Below are 15,860 nucleotides of genomic sequence, written 5' to 3'. Positions count from 1 at the left end.
CACTGGGAACCACCTCTACAACTTCCAGAATAAGTTAGAAATTTTCCTCTTCCTCCTCCAACAACTACTTCCTCCTCCACTTCTTCTCCTCCCCCTCCTCCTTTTCCCCCCTCCCCCTCTCCCCCCTCCTCCTCCTCCTTCTTGGGACAGGCTGAAAAGTAACTGGCTTATATTCTTAAAACGATGAAGGTCAGGAATGAGAAAGACTGAAGAACTATTCCAGATTAAAGGAATTTATGAGACATCACAACTAAACATGGATCTTGGGCCAGAAATCCTTTTTTTTTCCTTCTTTTTTCTTGCTTTAAAGAACATTATTGGGACATTAGAAAAAAATTTTAATAAGGTCTGTAGATTAAATAACAGTATTATATCAGTGTTCATTTCTTGATTTTGTAATATTGTTTGGCTGGAGACTGTCCTTTGTTTTAGGCAGTACCCAGTATTTAAGAATAAGGGAGAATCATGTCCATAACACTTTCGAATGATTCTGATAAAGTATACATATATATGTGCATTCATTGGTTGACTTTTTTATGTGTCCTGACCAGGAATCCAACCTGCAACCTTGGCGTATTGGGATGGCACTCTAATCAACTTAGCTCTCCGGCCATGGTCTTATGTGTCGTATTCTTACTACTTGCAGTGCAGTTGCCTTTTTATGACTGCAGTAGCAGCACTATACTTGCTGGCTCCAGTTGTGTTTGGGATCTCTGGATCTATCTTGGAGTTCTCTTGTACCCTTAAGAAAAGAGGCTTCAGAAGTGAAACAAAATGTTCTCTTATTAGATAGTGGTGATGGTTTTTACAAATGTAAAATACTAAAAACCACTGAGTTGTATTCTTCCAAAGGGTGGGCATTATGGTATGTAAGTTGTATTCGTTTTTTAAAAATGTAATTTAAAACATAAAATTGTGAGGCTGCCACAAGCCATTGGTATTTCTTAGTTATTTGTATTAGATGCAGTTGTAAAAGAGGTCACATTTTATATTCTCTGGACAAGTCCAACTTCTTTGAAGTAAGGTGGTAGGGAGAAGTGATGGTCAAGATAACTAAATACATTTTACTAGTTGTTTTCTATTAATTACTCTCTGCATTACATATTTAAACAAATTACTGGCCTGAGCTTTTATTATAGCAGTTATTATAGACAGTCTGTGTGGACAAAGTATGGGCTTATTAATCCGCCCTGCCACTTACTACCTCGCGGCCTTGGGGATGTGTTTTAACCTCACAAGCACTCAGTTTCTCACCTGTAAAAGTGGGGATGATGATAATGTGCACTTTAAGGGCAGAGGATATGTATAAAAAAACACATTTTCCTGAAAACCAGGTAAGTTACTACTCAAGAGCAGCGATTTTAATCAGTGTGCCAGAGGAATTTTTACAACATGCAATACCTGACTATTTAGTCTGGGACACTGACCTCTTTTCCCATAGACCGTCAAATAAAAAGACACCAGCCAACACTACGATAGTCATAGATGTGAATGAATCAAAATTATACCTATTTTTTGGTCAGATTGGAAAAAAATATATATATGTTTTGGTGTGCTACAGAATTTTAGCCATGAGATGAAAAAGGTCGAAAATTGCAGCTCTTGCCCTAACCGGTTTGGCTCAGTGGATAGAGCGTCGGCCTGCGGATTGAAGGGTCCCGGGTTCGATTCCGGCCAAGGGCATGTACCTTGGTTGTGGGCATATCCCCAGTAGGGGGTGTGCAGGAGGCAGCTGATGGATGTTTCTCTCTCATCAATGTTTCTAGCTCTCTATCCCTCTCCCTTCCTCTCTGTAAAAATCAATAAAATATATTTAAAAAAAGAAAAAGAAAATTGCAGCTCAGGGGGACTCTCCATGTGGGATGGGGTCTCTCCAGACAACAACCACAAAAGCCATTAACCCTCTGACCTGAGCTTAGACTAAAGACCCCATCAAGGCAGACGGACACATTTAAACCAGACTTCACTGACCATGTGTCATAGGGAAATACACCATGAATCTGGACAAGAGAAGCCTTCTCCTTGGGAACCACAGAACCTATCTATTTAACTGGGCATCCAGGGAAATGAGGCCACCCAGGGGAATTGTCCCTCCTCACTTCTGGCCTCATGCCTTTTGCTGAGGGGTAGTTATCTGCCTCTCCCAAAATCCAGTCAGAGAGGGAAGCACATTAGCAAACCTTATCTATTCTTATCTATTCTTTTTTTTTAGGTTAATAGCTGATGGGGAACTTTATTTCTTTTATTGTTTAAAGTATTACAAATGTTGCCTTTTTCCCCCATTGACCTCCCCCACCCCGCAGCATATGCCTCACCTCCCTAGTGTCTGTGTCCATTGGTTATGCTTATATGCATGCATAAAAGTCCTTTGGTTGATCACTTACCCCCACCCCCCAACCCTCCCCTGCCTTCCCACTAAAGTTTGACTGTCTGTTCGAAGCTTCTTTGCCTCTGTGTCTATTTTTGTTCATCAGTTTATGATGTTCATTATATTCCACAAATGGGTGATTTCATGTGGTATTTATCTTTCACTGACCGGCTTATTTCGCTTAGCATAATGCTCTCCAGGTCCATCCATGCTGTTGCAAATGGTAAGAATTCCTTTTTACAGCAGTGTAGTATTCCATTGTGTAGTTGTACCACCGTTTTCTAATCCACTCTGATTTTTTTTTTTTTTTTTTAGAGTGAGGAACAGAGACGGGGAGAGAGAGAGGAACATCTGTGTTGAGAGTGAGCCACTGATCAGCACGTGCCCGACTGGAGATTGAACCCACAACCTGGGTATGTGCCCTGACCAGGACTCGAACCCGAGACCTCTTAGTGCGTGGGCCGATGCTCTAACCAACTGAGCCACACTGGCCAGGGTGCAAACATTTTCTTTGAAGTCAAGGTGGATAGACAGGAGTGGGTATTTAAAGAAAGGTTTAAAAGAAGCTTTGTTTTATTCTCATGTTCCTCTGCTTACCTGTGGTATACCTACTCATCCATCCATTTGACTGATAAAGGGACAATGTTGTTATTCTGGCAAAATGCAACCCCAAGATGAGAAAATCATTGTCACCCTGCTTTGTGTATGAAGTATTTAAAGTGTTGTTAAGTTGAGATGATATACTTGGCAGATTCTACCATTTGGAGTCAGTGAAGATAAGTTTTATGATGGCCCTATATCTCATTCAAAGGGAAAAACCAGTCTTTTCAAAAGTGGTGCTGAGCCCTGGCCGGTTTGGCTCAGTGGATAGAGCGTTGGCCTGGGGACTGAAGGGTCTCAGGTTCAATTCCTGTCAAGAGCATGTACCTTGGTTGCAGGCACATCCCCAGTAGGGGGTGTGCAGGAGGCAGCTGATCGATGCTTCTCTCTCATCAATGTTTCTAACTCTCTATCCCTCTCCCTTCCTCTCTGTAAAAAATCAATAAAATATATTAAAAAAAAAAGTGGCGCTGGGTCAATGGATAGTTATGTGGAAAATAATTAAGTGGGACCACTTCCATTTATTGTACTGAAAACTAACTTAAAATGGCTCATGAATCTAACTGTAGGAAATGTGTTACAGTCATACCACATAATATTATTCAGCTACATAAAGGAATGAAGTACTGATAGAAACTACAACCTGGATGAAACTTGAAAACGTTATGTAAAATGAAAGAAACCAGTCACAAAAGACCATGTATTGTATGATTTTATTTATATGAAATGTCCAGAATAGGCAAATCCGTAGAGACAGAAAGTAGATTCGTGGTTGTTAGGACCTGGGATGGAGTGGGGAATGGGGAATATCTGCTAATGAAATGTTCTAAATTTAGATAGTGGTGTTGGTTTTACAAGTCTGATATACAAAAAAAAACAATGAACTGGACACTGTAAAGGGATAGATTTCATGGTATATGAATCAAATGTCAATAAAACTTATAGATCAAAAGAACCTATCTTATAGCATTACAATTATGCCTTTATATATATATTTCTCCTCCTACCAAAATTAGACTATTTGCTCCCTTCATCCTTACACATTGTCGATACTAAATGAACACAATAAATACTTGTTGAGCCAGTGATTAATTCATTGACATCTTTGACTTTGGCAGTTGGAAGGAAAGATTATTGGTGGCTGAGCCAGAGGCACGGGGAAGAAAAAGCACCAGGTTTGAGCAGCCAGTAATTCCTGTCTGGCTAGAGACACAGGAGAAGAAGCAGTCCTGATGTGGGTAGTAAAGTCGGTACTGCATACTCTGGTCCATTAAAAATTTTTTTTTTTTAATCAGAGAGAGGGAGAGAGAGAGACATCGATTTGTTGTTCCACTTATTTATGCATTCATTGCTTGCTTCTTGTATGTGCCCTGACCTGGGATCAAACCTTAACTTATTGGTACAATGCTCTAACCAACTGAAATACCAGGGCTGTTCCATTTTTTATTGTTGTTAAATATTATGAATTGATGGTGTTTTGCTAACTAAATATATTTTCAGACAAAAGGCTGATTCAACCGTTCTCCCCTATGCCTTTTCCTATCTCCTTAGTTTAGTACAAAACTACAAAGGAGGTTGCTCCATTTGGAACAAAACAGGAAGAAAACAGTTTCATCTTTGGCCGCCACAACCAGGCTCTGTCCGCTCTGGAAATACTACTGTAAAAGCCTAAGGTGATCCTCGTGCTTCATTCACACAACTACTCCGCTCTACCTTCACACAGCTCTAACGCCACAACCTGCTCACACCCATCCGCCCAGCTTCATTCCTCCTTTCCTTCATTCAACCAATATTTACCAAGCACTTACTTTGCCAAGTATAGTGCCAGTACTGGAAATGGCAGCGAATAAGGAACCTGTGCTTCTCTATATATGTCATAGTATCCAATGTTGAGTGGAAGCATTTCTATTGGGCTGTTTGTAGTATGGACCCTGAGAAAGAAGATACCTAAAAAAAAAAGGGCTCCCAGTGGCTACCTGGGCTCAAATTAAAAACAAACAAAACAAAACAAAAGAACGCCAGAACCCAGGAGCCATTTCTACCCAGGGGCCTCTCTTACAAAGAAGTCTGCACTGAACTCCCTGCCTGCACTGTATTTCTGCCAGCTTAGCCAATCCTCACAAAGGAGTTCCTGGAATCCTATTTCAACCAGTAGGACTGAGGCTTTCCCCATTTAATCAGAGCTGCACGCCTATATCCCCATCCGCTTCTTCACTGACCAATCAAAGTGACTCCACTCGGAGCTATCTATCTGGACAGTGCCTTTCTGACCAATCAAACGGTGTGGATTTGGAGCCTTCATTTGCATGAGGACAGACCAATCAGGGAACAGGGTGGGGACCTCTGTCTATATAAGTCAGCTCTCCTCTCTGAGCGTGCACTTTCCCTTTTCACTAAAGAGTGTTTCCCTGCTGTTGTTTTGTTTTTTTTCTGGAGCATGGAACAGAGCTGTCTGGCTGGAGAGGAGCCTGGCCTCAGGGCTGCCTGGCCACAGAGCTGTCTCACAGTCCTGCTGTGACACAACTGTGCTGTATTACAACTGAGCTGTTTTGCACCGAATCCAGTTTCCTTCTTCACTATGCCACACTGTGGGGATTCCTGTTGGCCTTGAATTGGCACCGAAGACCCATCAGTTGACAATTTTTAGAAAGAGCTTAAAAACCAGGCCCTAGTAAATGTATGAGAACACTGTCTTGCATTTGAATATAATAGAACTATGCAGTATTCAAGGATTTCATATGCACTATTCCACTCAATACTCAAGTCTATTAAAAAGAAGAAGGGTAGCCCTAACTGGTTTGGCTCAGTGGATAGAACGTCAGCCTGCGGACTGAAGGGTCCCAGGTTTATTCCGGTCAAGGGCATGTACCTTGGTTGCGGGCACATCCCCAGTAGGGGGTATGCAGGAGGCAGCTGAACGATGTTTCTCTCTCATTGATGTTTCTAACTCTTTCCCTCTCCCTTTCTCTCTGTAAAAAAAATCAATAAAATATATTTTTTTAAAAAAAGAAGAAGAAGAAGGGCAGGGCAAGTGTTATCTTCATTTTGCAGATGAGACTGAGATTTGGGTAGGTTACATTCCTTCAAGTTCACATTGCTAGTAAGCTGGAAAGCCAGCTTGGGAGCCTAGCTGTTACTTCTAATTGGATGTTTTTTCCTAATAGCCCTGCTGAAACAGGAAGGTCTGACTTCTTAGGGGTAGCGGTCTCTGTCTGTGTATAAACAATAAGGCAGCAAAGAACTGTTAGGTTTTCTCTTTTTAAAATTTTAATAAACCATCACTGTGCTTATTATCAATTTTATTAACTGGCTGCCATCAAGAAGCAAATTGAGATCACAGTATCATCAGTTTTCTAAACAAAAATATAAGACATCGGATGCTGTTAAATCAACAGAGGAAATTAAGGTTGGGAAAGAATGGACAGTAATAGAGCCTTAGGTCTGGGGGTGAGGCACTTGAAAGATGTTAATATTGAGGTTTAAGGTTTTGTATCTTGCCCAAAGCCTCAGACTTAGCAGAGGCAGATTCAAATTCAGGATTTTCTGACTCAAAATCTAGACCAAGCTTCCTGCCCACTGCCAGATACTAGAGCATTCTTAGAGCCGTCATTAGTGTTTGGTCAGTGGCAAGATAAGGCAAGAGATTTCAGAATAAGTGGTGGCTCAAAAGCTGCTAAGAAGAACTCAGACAAGCCCAGCTTTAATGCTGGTTCTGCCCAACATGCTACTTTGTGATTTAACCTCCCCGAGCCTCAGTTTCCTCAGGTATAAAATGGGGATATTAATATTTTGTAGATTATTTAATCTGCCGTGAAGATTACATGAGATAACACCCTTGAAAGTGCTGGCCTAAGTACTAAGCACCATGAACCTTTGTATATTCCTCCCCAAAGATAAACTCCTCCTCTACTTTGAACCTAACCTGTTAGGACCTAGAGGTAGGGTATTATTATTGCCATGGGAATCAGTCTTGGGAAGAGCAATTTCTCTTTCTTCACTGTTTTCCACTCTATTTACATTTTCTGTTCTTCATTTAGTCCCTAACGAGAGCTTTCTCCCTGCCATTATGCCACCCAAGCAAACCTTTGCCTGGATGCATGAAAGGAATCCTCTCCCTTCCTAGTTTGACAGTCATTCTGCACTGGTCAGATCCCTCCTCCTCTCCTGATTAACCGCCCCCTCTCTGGGGTCCAGCACCGACACTTCTTGCTTGCTATTAAGGGGTAAGGATAATTACAGTGTTGGCCTGCATAGCAGCCTTAGGTTGATGACACATGGTTTGATGATAACGTCCTGGCCCATCAGAATACCGAGCCTCCAGGAAAGATGCCAAATGAAGTGACCTGACTTCTCATTCTCCATCAAGATCGGCCCGTCTTTCTCCAGCATTCCACCACCCCTGTCCTGAAAGACTTGTTTCTCTAGACTCAGACAAAACTGAAAGTGACTTTCGACGGGGAAGTTGGAGTCCTTTCCTTTTCTTTCCTAGGTGAGGAAACGCACTGCTGGAGGTCAAGTGGCAAGTTAGCGGTGGAGCCCAGACTGGAACGCAGGTTTTCTGACCCCCAGCAAAGCGCTCCCGCGGCAGCAAGTGGTTTCCTAGGGGAGACTGCTCTGGACTAGAGCTGCAGTTCTGTGCCCTCACAGCCAACAACCACACCAGGCTTTAGTGACTGTCTTGCTTTTTTTTTTTTTTTTAAATTTTAAAATTTTGTATTGATTTCAGCCCTAACCGGTTTGACTCAGTGGATAGAGTGTCAGCCTGCGGACTGAAGGGTCCCAGGTTCGATTCCGGTCAAGGGCATATACCTTGGTTGCGGGCAGCTGATCAATGTTTCTCTCTCATTGATGTTTCTAACTCTCTATTCCTCTCCCTTCCTCTCTGTAAAAAAAAAATTTAAAAATCAATAAAATATATTTAAAAATTTTTTTTTATTGATTTCAGAGAGGAAGAGGTAGAAACATCAATGATCCGCTGCCTCCAGCACACTCCACCCTGGGGATCAAGCCTGCAACCCAGGCATGTGCCCTGACTGGGAATCGAACGGTGACCTTCTGGTTCTTAGGTCAACGCTCAACCACTGAGCCATGCCAGCTGGGCTATTTTTTTGTTAATACTTTAAAATTGTGTATTCAGCTCCGACTGGTTTGGCTCAGTGGATGGAGCGTCGGCCTTCGGACTGGGGGGTCCCAGGTTCGATTCCGGTCAAGGGCGTGTGCCTTGGTTGCGGGCACATCCCCAGTGGGGGGGTTTGCAGGGGGCAGCTGATCGATGTTTTCTCTCATCGATGTTTCTAACTGTCTATCCCTCTCCCTTCCTCTCTGTAAAAAATCAATAAAAATATATTTAAAATTGTGTATTCATTATAATGTGGCCATGGTAGAACAATGTAGCAAAAAGAAGAAAGATAAAAATCAAGAGGAGGAGACTGAAAAGAAGGTGGGTGGAGAGAGAGGCAGGTAAAGGTAAGCGGCAGGAGGAGAACAGAAGAAGGAAAAGGGAGAGTCAAGACTGAGGCACGGAATGGGTGAGCATCCTGCACCAGCTTTGTGGGTCAGAAGCCGACCCTCAGTTTCTGGCTCTGTCACACAAATAATTACTTCGAGAACTTTGCCATTCCCACAAGCAACTCTAATTGCCCTACCCCCAGATCTAAGGCTCTGTTACTGTTCCCTTCTTTCCCAACCTTAAACACTGTCCCCGTCAAAAGCTGAGCACAAAAAGTCAGGGGAAACTCGGAGGATGTGTTGGAATTGCTGACTCAGAAAAATAAAAATGTTGGAATGCTCCATATAAAATGTAGGGTGTCCTGGCTCTCAATGTATGAAACACTCTGGGAGTTTAATTATTCTGGAGAACCTATTCTTTTAGCCTGATGTAATAATACCTTCCGGAGTCAAATTTGAATACACCCCCATCTCTAACTTACTCAAAGGGCATTGAGTCAAACTGGCAATTCCAAGAACAAGGCCACATCTCTTTCCATGACACGTTGGGGAGGTAAATAATGCACAGGCAAGAACCAGGAGCCAGAGACACACCCTGACTCATTCATTGTTTTTCAAATTGAAATTTTTATTGAGATAATTACAGATTCATGTGCAGTTGTAAGAAATTAAAGAGAAAATATACCCTTTACCCAGTTTCTTCCTATGGTGTTATTGTGCAAAACTATAGTACAATATCACAACCAGGATGTTGACATAGAGGTAATCCATTATTCAGATTTCTTCAGTTCTGCTTGTACTCGTGTGTGTGTGTGTGTGTGTGTGTGTGTGTATTTACACTTCTGTTGCTAGTTAAGGATGTATCCACCATCAAAGTGTAGATATGAACAGTTCCATTACCATAAACATTCTCTGTGTTGCTTTATTATAACCACACCCACTTCCCTCCTGTGCCCCCTCCTTCCACCATACTTAACCTCTAACGATCACTATTGTGTTTCTAAAAGTTCATCATTTCAAAAATTTTATATAAATGGAAATCACAGAGTATTTAACCTCTTGGGGTTGGCTTTTTAGCCCCCCTACTCAGCATAATTCCCTGGAGGGTCATCCAAATTGTTGCATATATCAATAGTTTATTCCTTTCTATTGCTGAGTTTATTCTTTTTTTTTTTTTACTCTGTTATTGTGAACAAGTCTCTTAGTTTTTATTTTTGTACTTGAAGGATCCTGGGAATTATCTTAGCCTTCACTTATTCATCTGGGTGTGTGTGTGTGTGTGTGTGTGTGTGTGTGTGTGTTTTGTTTTATTTGTTTAATGGTTTTAAGTTGATAAGACCATAGTTTCTCCCAGAATTGGTATAAAGATCAAATAAAATAATGATGCACTGTGAACTGTAAAGTATTATAAGGCCTCTTGGAGGGAAGATCCCATTTTAAATATTATTTTTCCTACTTTTTCGAGACAGATCAAATTACTCCTATTTGGGGGTTTTCTTCTTTCTAGTTCAACTCAAGGGGTACAGAGATTTAGCTTTTAGGTCTACCTCGAGGATGTTACTTATCTGAGCAGGGATAGAGAGAGTTGGTGGGGGTGGAGAAGGAAAATGGAGGAGGGAGTCGGGGAGAAAGAGAGATTAACAGGAGGAGAGAGGGAGGGAGAGATGGGAGGGAGAGCAGGGAGAGGGAGAGCGTGAAGGTTTCAGAGTTCATTTCAAGCATTCTCAAACCTGTTTTGAAGGCAGAGTACCTAAAAGTTTCATGCAATTTGCATAACACTGTTGAAATCACTAAAACAAAAAAATTTCAGTGGCAAAACAGCCCCTTTAATTCTGTGTATCCAGTATCATATCTCAGCCATGAGCACACGTCCCCTTTAAAAAGAGCAGGGTGTCTAAGTGTGGTTAGTTTTTCAGTACATATCCATTTTGTGTTCCACTAAAGTTCATCAGAAGATAAGTGGACGCATGCTCTGATTTTCTATAAAGAAAAAAATTTATGGAAGAGATCTTAAAATTTGAATGTTCTACCTATTAACCTTTCTTTCTTTTTTCTTTTTTAACCTGGAGAAAGGTATGGATTCTGTTTTGGTGGGAATGCTCCTATCCAGCTCACCTTCTACTCTATTCAGCTAAGTCAGAATTATTCGAGGGGTTTTTTAAAAATAGATTCATTAGCCCTAGCCGGTTTGGCTCAATGGATAGAGCGTCAGTCTGCGGACTGAAAGGTCCCAGGTTCGATTCCGGCCAAGGGCACATGCCTGGGTTGCGAGCTTGATCCCCAGTAGGAGGCATGCAAGAGACAGCCAATCAATGATTCTCTCTCATCATTGATGTTTCTATCCCTCTCCCTCTTCCTTCCTCTCTAAAAAATCAATAAAATATATTAGCCCTGACCAGTTTGGCTCAGTGGATAGAGTGTCGGCCTTCGGACTGAAGGGGGTCCCAGGTTCGATTCCAGTCAAGGGCATGTACCTTGGTTGCAGGCACATACCCAGTGGGAGGTGTGCAGGAGGCAGCTGATCGATGTTTCTCTCTCATCAATGTTTCTAACTCTCTCTCTCTCTCTCTCCCTTCATCTCTGTAAAAAAAATCAATAAAATATATTTAAAAAAATAGATTCATTAGTAAAAATTAAATTCAAAACTAATGACAATAAAAATAATCATTTACATATATAGAGTAGTCCCCTTTATCCACAGTCTCACTTTCTGTGGTTTCAGTTACCTATGGTCAACCGTGATATGAAAATATTAAATGGAAAATTCCAGAAATAAACACTTCTTAAGTTTTAAATTGTGTGCAGTTCTGAGGAGCATGATGAAATCTCATGCCCTCCCACTCCATCCCACTTGGGAGGTGAATCATTCCTTTGTCCACGGTATCCCCGCCTCTGAGTCACTTCGCAGCCCTCTGGGTTATCAGATCGACTGTCTCGGTGTTCAAGAACCCTTATTTTACAAAAATTATGCAATGTTTTCTTTTTTTTTTTTTCTGTTTTTTTTTTTTTTTTAATTTCTTTATTGATTAAGGTGTCACATATTTGTCCTCATCCCCCCATTCCCATCCCACCCCTCTCCCCACGCATGCCCCAATCCCCTGTTGAACTTAACCGTTGGATAGGCTTATATGCATGCATACAGGTCCTTTGGTTGAACTCTCCCCCTCCCCCCACCCTCCCCCTACCCTCCCCTATCCTCCCTCTGAGGCCCGATAGTCCGATCGATGCCTCCTTGCTTCTGGTTCTGTTCTTGTTCCTCAGTCTATGTTGTTCATCATTTCCTCTAGATGAACGAGATCATATGTCACTAGATATATACTAATAAGAACTGAATGTGAGACGAGCAATAATATTTATGCTGACAGGCAAATGAATCAATGGAGCTCCAGGCACCGCCATCACCGCGTTCCGGACGTCGCCGCCGCGGCGTCCCCCAAATTTATACTTCTTAATCCCTTGAATTCAGTCAACTCTACTGAAGTCTAGCGCCGCCGGGAGGTGCACGGAGAGGGCGTCCGGGCCTCCGTCCGGTGTGCGGGGCGCGAGGCCCGCGGCACCAGGCGCGTGGGGGCTGCGCGGCGGGGACGGGTGCTGGGAGGCCGCCGGGCTCCGGGCGCCGCCGCTGCGTCGGCGTCCCCAGCGTCCCGGGCCGGGCGGCCTGCGGGGGCGGCGGAGTTGCGAAAGTGAGTGAGTTTCCCAGGGTTTCGCCCGGAATGGGGTTCAGTGCAATCGGAGCCGGCGCTCAGCGCACTCCGGAGCCTTTATCTCCTTCCTGCCAGTGAACTCCGGCTAGGTCCTCAGCCGCCCCCTCCTCTCCGGTTCCATCCTCCCCGCAGGCGCGTGTGCTCGTGTCTCCGCCCGTTTCTCCATACCTCAGGCTTTTACGGCTTCCCCGACTGTCCCCGTGGCCTTCTCCTTCCCCCCAGCTGTGGGCATTTCAGTCCACCAACTTTCCTGTGGTTCTGGACGATGTCCGTTCTGACCTCTAGTTGTATTTTTGAAATTGTTGTGCCCGGCTGCAGGTTAGGTGTTTAACCTATGCCGCCATCTTGGTTTCTCCGCAATGTTTTCTTGATGTGATGCAGCATTGAAGTCACCCAGGTGATTACCGAAGGATTACAACCTCTGCAGCAACACCTGATGATTTAAAAAGAAACAACTTCTGATTACAATGTTCTTCCAAAAGCTTTTGGGGGAAAAAAGAAAAACATACCAAAAAAAACCCTTCAGTTATTGAGGATCCCCAACCATCAACGTCATCTGATCCTGACAGCCAATCATCAACATGTCATGGCTTGATGATCCAGGACCCCTCAAAGCAGATGATCCCCCTTCTGATACATTGTCAGAAGGTCAAAAGTAGTTTAATGCTATGTCACAAAACCTATGTTATTCACCTCTCTTTATCTCATCACGCTGGCATTGTATCAACTCACCTCTTCATAAGAAGAAGGGTAAGCACAGTGCAATAAGGTATTTTGAGAGAGACTCACATAACTTTTATTACAGTATATTGTTATCATTGTCCTATTTTACTAATTATTGTTGTTAAACTATTACCATGCCTAATTTATAAATTAAACTTTATCATAGGTACTTATGTATAGAAAATAACCATGGTATATATAGGGGTCAGTACTATCTGTGGTTTCAGACATCCACTGGGTATAAGGAAGGATATATATATATATATATATTCTGATTCCCATTTCTACTAATTCAGTAGGTCTAGAAAGGGACTAGGAAGCTTTTCATTGATTTCAGGGAGGAAGGGAAAGGGAGAGAGAAACAGAAACATCAATGATGAGAGAGAATCATTGATCGGCTGCCTCCTGCACACCCCCTACTGGGGACCAAGCCTGCAACCTGGGCATGTGCCCCTGGTTGGAATTGAACCTGGGACCCTTCAGGCTGAAGGCCGATGCTCTATCCACTGAGCTAAACCGGCCAGAGCTAGGCAACTTTTTTTTTGTTTTTGTTTTGTTTTGGTGTTTAAGTTCCTCAGTGATTCTGACATTCTAGCCAGGTTGGGAATCTCTTTTATTTGGGATCTGTTTTTAGTGCCCTGGCTGGACTTTTTCCGACCTATCTGTGTATGCCTCTCTTTCTGGATAATCTGTTTTCACAAAAGTTTTCTTTACAATCAAAACCAGGTTTCCAGTGGGTTTTCAACTTCCTCACTCCTTGGAACTACCCTGGCTCAGGTCATCATCACTTCTCTTTCTCATCTTGCTCAGCAGCATCAGACACAGAGGCACACCCTCTTAGCTTGAGGTACATTCAAGTCTTTATTCCCACAACCTGTTGGGCTGTCCGACCTCTCAGGTTTGTACTTTGCAGCTCCTTTGTTGGCTCCACTCCCCTGCCTCACTCCTCAAGTTCTCAGACCTGGAACTCTGGCTGGACTCTCCTCTGCCAGGTCTGCACTTTGTCCCTGTGTGATCCCACTTAGGCAGCTGGCTTTATTATTTTTTTTAATTAATATATTTTTATTGATTTTAATTTTAGAAGAAAGGGGGAGAGAGAGAGAGAGAGAGAGAGAGATGGAAACATCAATTGGCTGCCTCCAGCATGCCCCCTACTGGGGATCAAGCCCCAAACCTGGGGAATGGATCTGGTGACCTCTTGGTTCATGGGTCGGTGCTCAACCACTGAGCCACACTAGCTGGGCTAGGCAGCTGGCTTTAAATACTGTACTATCCTTATGCTAATGGTATTTATAGTCCCACCCCTGACCTTCTTCAAGAGGTGCCTACTTGACATCTCCATGGGATATCTCTTAGGCACCTCAAATTTACCATGTCTAAAATAGAACTCTTGATTCCTCCCCCTCTTTCCACCCCAAATAACCAGCTGGGTCTGTAGGCTTCCTCATTTCATTTAACAGCACCTTCATCCACACAGTTGTTCAAGCTAAACACCTAGCAGTCACCTATGATTCCCCTTTCCTCTCTCACCCACCTATAAAACGAAGTCGAAATCCCTTTACTTCTCACCATCCCTCAGCTCAGTGATGGCGAACCTGTGACACGCGTGTCAGCACTGACACGCATAGCCATTTCTGATGACACGCGGCCGCATGCCGAGGATGAAACATTTGCTGCTCCTGAGGATGAAACGTTTGCGACTAGAGTCTTGGAGTTAGTTTTTTCCTCAAAGTGACTATGTTCAGTTTTTTGGCGAAGTTTGACACACCAAGCTCAAAAGGTTGTCCGTCACTGCCTCAGCTACTTCTCTAGTCCATCTACCATTGTCTCTCATGGAAACTATTGCAATTTCTCCCTAATTGGCCTCTTTGCTTCCATTCTTGCCTCCTTTGAGTTGATGCTCCACTGAGCATTATTCTATATAATAAAAGGTTAATATGCAAATTGTCCCCTTGACCGGGAGTTCGACCAGGGGGTGGGGCCGGCTGGCCAACCACCGGAGGCCCCTCTCCCTGGCCGTCCCTGCCCCGAATAGGCCCCCCACCACTCCGATCAGGGGCGGGGGCAGCTGGCCAACCTCCTGCATCCCCTCCCCCCTGGCTGGCCTGGCCCAGTTGGCCCCGATCAGAGTGGGCCAGCTGGATCGCACCCTGGCATGAATTCGTGCACTGGGCCTCTAGTTAAAAATATAAATGGCCCAGCCAGCATGGCTTCGTGGTTGAGTGTTGACCTATGAACCAACAGGTCATAGTTTGATTCCCGGTCAGGGCCCATGCCTGGGTTGCAGGCTTGATCCCCAGTAGGGGGCGTGCAGGAGGCAGTCGATCAGTAATTCTCTCTCATCATTGATGTTTCTATCTCTCTCTCTCCCTCTCTCTTCCTCTCTGAAATCAATAATCAATAAAAATATATATTTTTAAAAATGTAAATGAAGTCAGACCACTCTCCTGCTTAAAACTCTCTAATGACTTTCAAGTAGAAAAATAACCCATCCCCTTATTATGGAGCTTTAAATAACAGAGCCCTGAACCCTCCTTGCATTGTTGCCCCCTTTGCCTGAAGGTTCTTCCCACAGATCTTTGCATTGCAGATTTCTCACCATTTAGGCCTGGACTCAAATATCACTAGGAGAGAAAATTTTCTCAGTATCTTATCTGATGATTCTCCCAACTTGCCTAGTCTTTCTCTTTCTTGGTATCTGATTCATTTTCTCCCTTGCCCTTTCACTATCTGACAGTTTTATCTATGTGTTTGTTTACTTGTTTATTGCTGGTTCAGCCTGACTAGAATGCAAATTCTAGCTCCACAAAGCAGATGCTCAATTAACATTTATTTAATAAGTCATTGGTATTCCAAGTATTCCATTTTTCTTGGGCATTGCATTTTTAACTGGGATCAAAGCTTTAAGATCAGGGAAAAGCAGGCTGGTGAAATTTTATTTATTTTATTTTTAAATATATTTTTATTGATTTCAGAGAGAGAGGAAGGGAGAGGTAGAGAGCGATAGTAACATCAAT

The sequence above is a fragment of the Eptesicus fuscus genome, chromosome 19 (assembly GCF_027574615.1).
Source record: "Eptesicus fuscus isolate TK198812 chromosome 19, DD_ASM_mEF_20220401, whole genome shotgun sequence".
Lineage (NCBI taxonomy): Eukaryota > Metazoa > Chordata > Mammalia > Chiroptera > Vespertilionidae > Eptesicus > Eptesicus fuscus.
This window is presented reverse-complemented; position numbering follows the sequence as displayed.